At 34.1% G+C, this 9,814-nt stretch overlaps 1 protein-coding gene across 16 annotated transcripts in view; it reads right to left on the bottom strand.

Annotated features, from left to right (window-relative positions):
* DLGAP1 (DLG associated protein 1) overlaps window positions 1-9,814 on the bottom strand; it is an 822,162-nt gene that overhangs the window by 550,078 nt on the left and 262,270 nt on the right. The window contains exon 1 of one of the 16 annotated variants that reach the window (XM_023523036.1): window positions 6,050-6,303. The exons of the other annotated variants lie outside the window; for them this stretch is intronic. The gene's annotated coding sequence lies outside the window, so the exon portion shown is untranslated. Of the gene's footprint in view, window positions 1-6,049; window positions 6,304-9,814 lie in introns of those variants that run through there. 16 annotated transcript variants of the gene reach the window in all.

Consider the following 9,814-nt stretch of genomic DNA (forward strand, 5'->3'; position numbering starts at 1 on the left):
GTGGAATTGCTGGATCAAATGGTAATTCCATGTTTAACTTTTTGAGGAATCATCATACTGCTTTCCATAGTGACTGCACCATTTAAATTCTCTCCAGCAATGCACAGAGTTCTAATTTCTACATCCTCACCAACGCTTGTATATATATTTAATAACAGCCAACTCAAGCGTGTAATGTGGTGCCCCACTATGGTTTTCATTTGCATTTCCTTAATGTAGATTTAAAAAACACATTTAAGTGTGAAAAGAGCACAACCTGTTCCATCCTTTATGATCAGAAAAATAAATTGCTGTGACTCTTATGGAATAAATATCCATATATTACTTACACTCAAGGAAGATAATCTCTTAAAATATATACAGCAAATTATAAGTATCTATTGTTGTTGCAGTGGTTATCATTAACACGTTATGTTTGTTGTAAATATAGTTTTAAAAAAAATTCCTCAATGACCCGATCTCAGATCCCAAAGGAAGGTTTCATGTTTCCCTATAGAATTAACTAAAGCTCAGTTTGCTAAAATCCCAGATGTATTTTCCTTTTAAAATGTCATTAGTCAAAATGAATGCATCCTTAATGCTTTACTTGTATGGATTATGCAATACTTGGATGGGCAGAACACTGAGTCTAGTTCTAGTCCCAGTTCTTCTTCTACAGTTGTGTCATTGTAAACCAGTCATCTAATCCCTTACAATACTGTTGTCTTAGGTGAGATGGACTGAAGCTTAAGAATCAGTCTGGGGCAAGCCTTTGCTCTATCATTAATAGTCAAACTCAACCTCTCAGGGTCCTTATCTGTAAGAAGTGAAAATAATCTACTCACTGCACCTTAAATTAACCTCTGTCAAAATCCAATATGATACTGCAGGAAGCAAAGGTGGAGACAGACTGTTAGGAACTATTACAGAGGTTTGGGCATCGGGGATAATAACTTTGAGTAGGCTGCTGGCTGGGCATGCAGGAAGCACTGGTAAGGTTTTATACATCTTTTCAAGGCAAAACTGATAGGATTTGCTGTTTGGTTGAATACTGGGCATGAAAGAGAAAAACTCCAAGGTTGTGGGCTTTACAGTTGGGAATAATGGAGATTCATTTACTTTGATGAAGAAGACTGAAGTTGAAAATGTTTGGGTTTTAGGGAAGCTCAAGTGTTAAATTTGGTCATGATAAATTTATAAAATGTCTACTAGATATGCACACAAGTGTGGTGAACAAGAAGCCTGATTCACGTTTTATAAAAGTTCTTGGAGAAGGTTGAGACTGTACATAGGGATTAGGTGAAAACTTCTGGTATAGTCTCAGCAAGAATGAGTCAAGGCATGAAATAATGTAGTAGCAGGAATAATGAAGAAGGGATTTAATGAAGTCGAACATAACAGATGATTAATTGATGAGATCAAAAAGATAGGGAGGGCTTATGGATGTCCGCAGGATATCTGGCATGAGACATTAGGTAACAGTTGAACAGAGTGTGAGAGAAGGAGCAAATCTCAGAGGGGGAAGATAAGTTAAGCTATATAGCAATCACTAATTGAAGTCATTAAGAGACAAACTTAAAAGTATAGGTCCAACCATGGAAGAGCTCAACGGGAAAAAGACAATAAAGTAATGACAGTAAGAACAGAGTGTTTTACGTGCAAAAACTGAACTATGTATGTGTGATGTGGGGGTCACACCTATGAGATAACTAGGTTTGAAATGCCTGTGGAATAAGACATTAATCAAATTGCTTGCTCTTGTGTTTTTTGTTTTTTTTTTTTTTAAATTTGCAAGTATTATTCTGCAGTATAATACAGTTCTCTCACTTTAGGCTATCTAAAAGCATTTACAGGATTAAATATGAATAACATTACTTACTGCCCTCCCAAATATTGTCCACAAAAAAATAATTCAAATTATTTTGCAAATCTTGAAATAGAATACTAGTGTTCATTCAGGTTTCCCGTTTTTTGGTTTGCTTTTGGGAGTAGGTGGAAGGGGGACACGAGGACACAACTTGAGAACAACACAGGCATACTTCTGTTCTTATTCCTTCACTGAGCTCTGTTTCTAAATGTAACACAATTTTAAGGCTTAAATATGCATATAACTATATAAAATGATACCACCATGCATTTGACATGGGAATTATTCATGTTTTGAGTCCTCTACTCTTAGTTATCATTTTCTATCTAGAATGAAAATAAAAAAAAACCTTACTGTTTACTCAAGAATACAATACTATATTTATATTTACATATATCTCATTAGTTTAAAAAGACTTATACAAATAATCTCTTGAAATTAACATTAAATTGTGTTCTCTGCAACCCGATGCATATAGCCTTTTTAATCGTTAAAGATATTTTTAGGTGAGGAATTATTGAGATAAAAAATCCACTCAACAGTTGAGAATAAATGATTTTAGGAAATGATTCAAAGTTATTTGCTAAAATGAATTCTATTGCAAAAATGTCAAATTTGCTCATCAACCTAGCTTCCAGTGTTTTCTAACATTGAGCCAAAAAAATGCCAAAGAAAAAATAATTACAAAATATGGTCATTATATGCTTCTAAGTAATAAAAGCTTGAAACTCCAGTACTAAGACAACTTACTTATATCCCTTTTACAAACTCACTTGTGAGTGTATATTTGGAAAAATTAGAAAAAACTTTGGGTCTTATCTTATTTAAATAGATCAGTGACTAAGCAACTAGAGTACGGAAGCGCCGAGATCTTATTTTTTAAAGGTTATTTCTTCTGGCACCTGAAATAAAGAAGATCAAGAAGCGGGGGAAATCACTGTGATAATGAGTTTTTTTTTTTTCTTTCCAAGAGTTTTAAATTTGGTTTGGCAATTGTCTTAAATATTCAATTAAATTCACCATATTACAGAAGCAAGAACAGCTCATTAGAAAATTGATTTGATGGAAGAGAACCCTTACCAAAGACACAACCTCTTAAAAGCAGAGGAGAGTAGAGAACTGCATTTATGGAGAATAAATCCCAAATAGCAGTTATTGTATTAATTTTGACAGTTGTCAATAAAATTGACAGGATGTGATCACCTCCAATTTGAAATAATTTCTCTGTTCCTGAACTGCATAAATGTCAACAGTTGTCTTTTTTATTTCTCTGAATCTCATGACTTAAGAGTCACATGTACACAGGCATGTTTCTAAATATATCACCATTTAGTCTTGCATGTGCCTGTATAAGTAAATGTTTCCTACACATACTACTTGAATTCTTAATAAGTTCCTAAGGAGATAAATAGTCAGATTCCTTTATATCTAATTTTAGTTCCTTTAAAGCTGATCAACATTATTGAGGCCATGGAATTAGGATAAAATAGCATGATTCAACGTGGAAAAATGTCAACTGCTGAACATAAGGGTGCTGAAATAACCAATCCTAGTCTGGCAAACACCCAAGGCATCCCCCATAGTAACAGAGCTGATGGCATAGCAACGGCAGCTGCTTCACCACAGAAAAATTAGAAGAAATATTCTTGGAAAAAAGTGTAATCTGTTAAAGTCAAAAATGATATTTTTTTTCCAACAAAAAAACCTGTGAGTGCATGTGTTAAATAATACTATCCCTTAACAGCTGTAAATTCTCCAGTGCCATGTAAAAGTCACTTTGATAACTCTCAAGGCCAAGCAATTCGAAGCTAAAACTTCTTAGATTGTTCTCAGCCAAACTGTTATGTTCCTTGAAAAGTTAGAGAACAATCTTTTCTTTATTTTAAGATAAAAGATTTTCTACCTTTTTTAAAAGAACCATTTGAAAGAAAGATTTATTGAAGTTACAAATTTACTTCATCAGCACTTGAAGAATATTAGGATATAACATGAAGTATATTGATTAAAATATTCTAAAATTCCATTAAAATTAAAGTCTGTAAGATTAGCTCTGCCAGCCTGTTAGCTCTGCAGCCATCCATAATAGGGTCTAAATCTCACTGTTTGATCAAACACGTACAGATAGTTTCTACGTAAGTTAAAATTCCTAGATCATTTTCTTTTAACAGTAAAATAGTCCTGACTACTTTTGTTATTGTTGTTCTAATTGATTTAGTGCTTATTGCATACCAGGTATTATGATAAATGGTTTACCTTCATTGTAGGAAGTATTATTATTCTATGAGAGAAAAAACTGAGGCATGGGGTAATTTATTCAAGGTCACAAAACATGGACAACTGGCATTTAGGCCCAGACTGACATGTAGGCCCAAGTTCTAAACTCTAGAAGCCTCATTTTACCCTATGTGGCTTCAATTACTTGATAATTTTATTTTTAATAAAATCAAATTAATGGAAGCTCTGTCCCACCTCCTTTTAGTTCATGAATCTTAGACTCAAAATCAGGCATTTTAAATTTTTTCCTCAGTAGCTGCACCAAACACATAACTATTTATTAATTTTATTTATTCCTCCTGAAATTTTTTTTATTTCCACTTCAGTGCTACCACCCTATACAAAATTTTCTTCTTTAGGCAAGCACTTACTAAGTGCCTTGTATTTTCAAAACATAGCACTCAGAACCAAAAAAAGGTAAAAATGCAAAAAAATTTTTGAACTTTAACAGCTTTAAAATTTTATTGGTAACAATGGTCAGATACTATGTTGTTATCTTTTACACACTTATCTTGTTAATCTTTATAGTAGTCCAGTAAATAATGTAATATTACATTTATTTTATATATGGAAAAACTGAGGCTCAAATAGCATAGTGCCATAAACCAAGATCATACACTACCTATAATAGGAGTAGATGCAGAATTTAACCTAGATCTCATCTGGAAACACACAGTTCATACTCTCTAAACCATTATACTGTTTTTTAAGTAACTGCCCAAATGGAAAGGGCAATGTGAATAATACAAAAAAAATATACCAGGTGTTCAGAGGTAAGAGAAATAATTCTGGATGGACTATTGTCAGAAAATTTGCATGGAGGGAGTGTCATTAAAGAATGGGTAGGATTTAGGTGGGTGGGGCCTGAGGAGGACATGCCTACCAGGGGAAAACCTGCAGCCTATCCAAGAGGTAATGAGAGCTGTGTGGCAAGCACAGGGCCTTCCAAGGGGAGGCTATAACTGATAAACCTGGAAGAGAAAAGCAAGAATCTGGTGGCAGATATTGGTGTGATTTCGAATTCTGCCACACACACAGCTGAGTGCCCTTGGAGAAGACACTTAATCTCTGGGATCTTCAGTTTCTATATTTGCGAATTGAGCATAATAACAATAACCTTACAAGGGTAAGTTTGGGGGTGATAGAGAGTCAATAATGTAGCTTGGACACATGGTAATTCTTATAAATAAAGCTTTCATTCTTAGCTAAGGTAAGTGGACTTCACCGAGTAGGCAATGGAATCTTTTGAACAATGGAGCAACACAGATATTTGCCACGTTCCCCCTCTCTGAACAATGATGTGTATATCAAAGATTAATTTTCCTTTAACACAACTAATATTTCCTATAACGCAACTCTCTCTTGTTATAGTTCAAAATGCTTGTTTGGTTTCCCACTGCACACAGAAAGAGGCTGAAATGCCTACCTTTAAAATTTAAGGTTCTGCTCAAGCCTCATCTCCCAGCAAACTAGACACCTGTTTTGGCATCAGCTATATGCATCTATTCAGAGTCCCCCCCAAAATAGGGTGGCCAACTCATCCTGATTTGCCTGGGAATTCCTACTTTTAGCACTGACAGTCTTGTGTCTGAGAAATCCTTCTGTCCTAAGGAAACTGAGAGAGTTGGTCACCCTTCCTTGGAAGCATTATATTTTTCCAAATTTCCATATATTTGACTTCTTCCGCTACTTTGCTCTATCAGGAAGTGCATGCCTTGCAAGTCTTATCCAATACAACAACATGAATTATCTGGTATAGCTGGAATAGTCTGGTATAACTAGAGATGACTTCTATAGGAGAATTATGACTGAGTTCAACAGATTGGGATCAAATATTGAAGTTTTTTTTTTTTTTAACTATTTACTTGGAAATAAAATTCAAATACAAAAAAGTTGCAAGAATAAGAGAATTGGAGCATATTTACATACCATTTACCCAGATTCACTTGGATAAATATAGATATATTCAGAAGCAGGAGAAATCACTTCTTACGAGAAAGAAATAATGGAGAAACTGGCCTGAAACAAAGAATTGCAGGGAAGTTTAATGTTCTGAGTTCTGCTTTAGGAAGATAACAATTACAAGGGTGTCTAATAAGATCTGGAAAGAAGAAAAGTCTGGAGACACGGACTAGTCAGTCAGTTGCTCTGCAGTTCCAGCACCAAGAACCTCCTGATGGACAGGAGCTACTGATGGGTTTGAGCAAAAATTAAATAATATTCTCTTACTTTCCATGTTAGATAACAGTGCCTGACATTTCTTGACTAGTTGACCTGACTTAATAAGGTGATTTATGTCTAAGAGTTTTTATGTTTCTTTTAAAAAAAATAGAGATGCATTTATCACATCCCTTTTCTCTCCCTGGTTATTCATAAATGGAGTGACAAAATTAAGAACCAAAGAAATAATTAGACTACTGTTACTTCATATGATGGACTAGTGTTTTGGCAGAGTTACTGGATGAGTTAAAGAGTAACTGGAAATATTCTTCACTCCTAAAACATTGTAATTCTGCTTTTAATTATCATTGAAATGCCACCAGAGATACATTTAAACAGTTTTTGATAAGATGCAAACTAACAAACTGTATCCAACTGCTACAGGGAGAATTTTTTAATTTCACAGTTGGTTGAAAAATATACTATTGCACTATAAAGGAAAAAAGTCAGCAATGACTACCTGTGCTATAAGAATATACATCAGTAAATGAGAAGAAGTACTATCATCGTGGTTGAAAACACTTTTATACATAAAAATCCTAAGGTTCCTCTATCTTATCTTCTTATAGAACTTCAAAGATCCACTTCAAATTTTCTTTAGTACTACATCTGGAAAAAAAATCAACCTTTATTTTATTGCTTCCTTGTTAAAATCTCTTTGGATTTCTTCTCTCGTTTTTAAGTGTCTGGTATTTTGGCACTCTCGCCTTTCACATGAGCCTAATTTATGTGTTGTTCTAATAAACAAGAACATCTACATCTGATACTTTGGGTAGATAATGTTCTGTTTGCTTCAGGGAAAGAAATTAGGGGAGTTCTTACTGAGAAAGTAGTAGCAGTAGTGCTAATAAATACAGGAGTTGTTTTCCTCCATTACAAGAAACACCAATAGCAACATGTGCATCCCAATCTGCAATGCTAAGTGCAGCCAATTAAAGAGAATATAATGGAGGGATTTGCAGAGCGTCATGCTTGGGTTTATTTTTCAAGGTAGTGCTGGGGCCTGTTAGTATTGGCTAGGGAGATTGCCCTCATCTCTTCCTAAGTCAGGGGTGTGTGAAGACTTCCTGGTAGCTTGGAGTTGGCTATGGAGAAAGTATACCTACCACAAAAACTGGCAAATACTACATATCTTATTCTGGAAGCTGGTTAATAAACATTACCAGCGTACCACTGCCTATAAAAGATATTTGGATTATGATTCTGGATTTATAAATACTCGACTATGGAGAGGTTAAATTTAGTGAAATAAAAATGTGTTGAGCTTCCTTAGGTATTGTCTGTCAATAGTTGACAGCATTGAATTCATCTCAGAAAGGGCAGGAGGAAGAGAATAATGCATGGAGAAGATTGTGGACAAAGAAGGAAGATCTTTTCAGATAAAGATGTTGGGCTCCTTAGAAATAGCAGTTATAAACAAATCTCCTACTTTACAGAGCAAATGTCTGCTGGTTATAGAAACATGAATGGCCAAGGTAGACTAAAAGAACAAACAAACAAATAACCTCTTTAAAAACTTAAAAAAGTACATTACATCAAATACTTGACATTCCGATTATTTGAAAAAGCTGAATATACAAGTCATGCTGAAAGTCATCAGTTCCTTTTGTGTATAACTTGGTACCTACAGAGTGAATGATTCCCTTATTGAATTTTTTTAAATAGGCAAGTTTAATTCTAGTGTGAAATTTAGTGACTATTAATTGATTTAATGTAAAGTCTAATTGAGGAAATGAATATTTACAAAGAAGAGGGACATATCAGGATATATCATAGACATCTCAGGGATATATAGGATTTCATACATGGTATGAGAAGATTCAAAGAGAAGTTCAAAGAGAAGATTCCCTTATATATTATTTCTACATATATAATTATATGTTTAGTAAGTGTAGGCAGTTCAGAGAAATAAAATTATTTCAAGGTAAAAGCCACTATCAACATAAATCTCTTGTACCTTTTGCACTATCATTTCACTTTCCTTAGCTTTTCACCTGTTTCTTTACCTATGTATTCTTTTCAATTATTGGCTACTTTAGGGTGGTCCATGTCCTCTTTCTTTCATAAAGGTAAGATTCATGGAGTTCACCTTTTTTCTAGAAACCAAAAGAAGTTTCATGTAGTTTTCCTTGAAAGACAATAGAATAATCTTGATATGAGTTTCATGCAGAATCATTTCTTCAATAATACTGTGTTTAGTCATACCTATAAATTAATTTTGCCTCTTTGTCTCCACTAAAATCTGAAAACATTGTTTTTCTTCACATCAGATATGGTCTAAGTAGTCTTTTCATTTATTTTTCCAGAAAGCTTTCACAGTAAAAAAAGGCCAGAGGGTATTTTCTCATCTTGTTCCAGACAGTGACGGTACAGAATGTGCATTAATGCCCACACAGAAAAGTTAATAATATTCTACGAGAAGACTATTTTTACACTAATAGAACTCATTTACGCAAAGGAAATCTGTACTGCAGAAAGAAGACCTTCAAATGTTTGCAATAATTCTGGATAAACTTTAAGAGAAAAGTAACCTTTTCTTTTCTCACATTAGATCTAAAATAATTAAATCAATTCAAAGGCTTAGTCACTTTTCAAAGACTTTTTAGTTGCTCCTATTGATCATGACTTAAATTTGGTTCTGCCCAGTTTATAGAGCTATTTGGGACTAGAACCAATACCCTGGGGGAAGAAAATTCACAGCTGTACTATTATTGAATGGCAAGATAATTATTTATATTTATTAATATAGAGACAAAGATTATTTTTTTGGGAGAACAGATAACTAGGTCATTACTGTTTAATACTGCATTCAAATATACTGTTTCAAAAGCCAATAATTCTCCCATTAGGCTTTAGCAGACCATAATCTTACCTGACCCAGAGAAGACAAAGCTTTCAGTGTAAACATAGGGTTATTATTCTAAATCTATTTAACATATTGGGATTATATAGAACCATCACAAACAGATACACTTATCTTGTTCAATGATGGTGTTTCTAAGTATCAATAAATACATATATAGAGAGCAAAACATACCACCTAGGGCCCTACTACTTACATAAAAAGCCAACAGCCCTCTGCTTTTTCTTTTATATTAAAAAAGAAAAAGCATAAGTGCTTTTCTTACTTCTAGTAGTAGAATCTGCCATATATATTGCCACAAAGAACTGTAATTCTAGGATCCCATCATGCTTTTAAGCAAGCTAACATGTATATACAGCTGTAATGGAGAAATTCTAAGTACCCTGAACAAGCTGTTTATATTTCAAGGCCTAAATATACGTGTCCAGTGTTCAATGCCATCACTCAGATATTCCCCTTCTCCCCGCCAGCACCCTGCTGGTTCATATGACATTCTGTGAACATGTATGTCAGATCACTTAATACAGTTTATTTTCATCACCTGTGTACATTCCTGCCTTTCCACTAGACTGTGTACTTCCTAGCCATCCTTTATTTATCTTTTTATTCTC

Source organism: Pteropus vampyrus, unplaced genomic scaffold (genome assembly GCF_000151845.1).
Source record: "Pteropus vampyrus isolate Shadow unplaced genomic scaffold, Pvam_2.0 Scaffold373, whole genome shotgun sequence".
Lineage (NCBI taxonomy): Eukaryota > Metazoa > Chordata > Mammalia > Chiroptera > Pteropodidae > Pteropus > Pteropus vampyrus.